This window comes from Nannospalax galili, unplaced genomic scaffold (assembly GCF_000622305.1).
Source record: "Nannospalax galili isolate Female #2095 unplaced genomic scaffold, S.galili_v1.0 scaffold1053, whole genome shotgun sequence".
NCBI classification, from domain to species: Eukaryota; Metazoa; Chordata; class Mammalia; order Rodentia; family Spalacidae; genus Nannospalax; species Nannospalax galili.
The window spans coordinates 2,183,829-2,185,650 of NW_008333523.1; the positions used below are offsets into that span (position 1 = coordinate 2,183,829).

At 37.4% G+C, this 1,822-nt stretch overlaps 1 non-coding gene across 1 annotated transcript; it reads left to right on the forward strand.

The window, feature by feature from the left end:
• The first annotated feature begins 861 nt into the window (after positions 1 to 861).
• LOC115069486 lies at positions 862 to 989 on the forward strand. The gene has a single exon (XR_003848750.1). It is a non-coding gene; the product is annotated as a small nucleolar RNA SNORA44 (small nucleolar RNA).
• Positions 990 to 1,822: the final 833 nt, after the last annotated feature.

The window sequence follows — 1,822 nt, forward strand, 5'->3', positions numbered from 1 at the left end:
TCAGCATAGAAAATCTATAAATACTATGAAATTGAAATATAGATCAAGTTATTTCTGATGAAAACTTTTTTATGAAATGAAGTGTGCTGCAAATGTAAAACATACTGGAATGTGAAGGATGCAAAATACTGATAATCTTTACATTCATGCACAGACTATTTTAGATATACTAGATTAAATACACTATTGTATATTATTAAAAATAATCTGGGGGAGGCTGGAGAGATGACTCAGAGGTAAAGAGCACAGGCTGTTCTTATGGAGGACCCAGGTTCGGTTCCCAGCACACACATAGTAGCTAACAACTGCCTGTAACTCCAGTTCCAGGGGATCTGACACTTTCTTTTGCCCTTCATGGACATTGTATGTCACAGGTGCATTTACATACACACAAGCAAAACACTTATACACAAAGTAAAAATAAATCAAAATAAAATTTTAAAGTAATTTTACTCAGTTAATTAATTAATTAATTTTATATTTTGAGACAGGGTCTCCCTGTAGTCCCAACTGGCCTGGAACTTGATATGTAGACCAGGTTGACCTTGATCTAACAGAGATCTGCTTGCATCTGCCTTCCAAATGTGGATATTAAAGGCATACACTGCCATAACTGGCTTCATTATTTTTATTTTTAATTTAGGTACTAGAAATTTAAAGTTAATATGTGGCTTACATCTTATTTAAAATATTTGATTTTATTATTTTAACATGTGTGTGTGTGTGTGGCCATGAGTGTAGGAGCCCACAGAGGGTAGAGTTTTGGCTACAATATGAACTGAGATAATCCTTACCAGATGACCATTCAGTCATCATTCAAACAGGAAATGGTTTTTGAACTTTTACTGTGTCTGTTGCTAAAAATTTGGTGCCCTGCTGTGGCTGCTTGTGGCATGGGAACTCCAACTGCATGCCAGAGCAATGTGGAGAGACTTTGACAGGTCAGGTCAGCACAGTACCTGCAGCTGCCATTTACCTTTTCTCTAGACATTAACTTTTTTTGTAATTTAAAAAGTTAAAAAAATAATAAAAAATAAAAATTAAAAAAAAATTTTTGGTCTTTTTAAGACATGGTCTCCCTGTAGCCCCAGCTGGCCTGGATCTCACTTTGTAGACCAGGCTGTCCTTGAACTCACAGAGATCCACCTGCCTCTGCCTCCCAAGTACTGGGTCTAAAGGCATGCACTACTATATCTGGCTTATAAAATATTTTTTTTTAAAAAATTAAAAAAAAAAATTAGTGCCCTTCATCCACATTCACACTAAATCCTAAGATTCCACCAATATCAAGCAAGAAATGATTGAAAATGTGCTTGTACTGAACATGTACAGATTCTTCTTGTCATTATTATGTTGTTTTTCTTTTTTTAATTGAATTTTGTGAATTTCATTAACATATTTTGATCATATTTAGATCCCCTGTGGTATCTGCACCCCCCCTGCTAACCTCTGTCAGCAAATTTCCTGTACTCTCATGCCCTTCAGTGTGGGTTCATCCACTGGAACCTGGCCAATCTACCAAGAGTTGCACTCTTAAATGGGGTTGAATCTCCCCTTCCTAGCAGCCGTTGGTTACCAATAGTTCCTCAGTTAAGGTTGGGGTTTCTTACCAACTTCCCCACTTCTGTGCTGGGATTTTGTCTGGTTTGAGCTTACATGGGACTTGTGCATGCTGTCACCATTGCTGTGAGTTCCTATGAGTAACTTCCCAGTTGTCTGGAAAACTTGCTTTTCTTGTAGTTATCTACCTTTTCAGGCTCTTGAAATCTTTCTGCCCCCTCTTTCCCAATAACCCCTGAGCCTTGGGAGTCAGAAGTTTCAT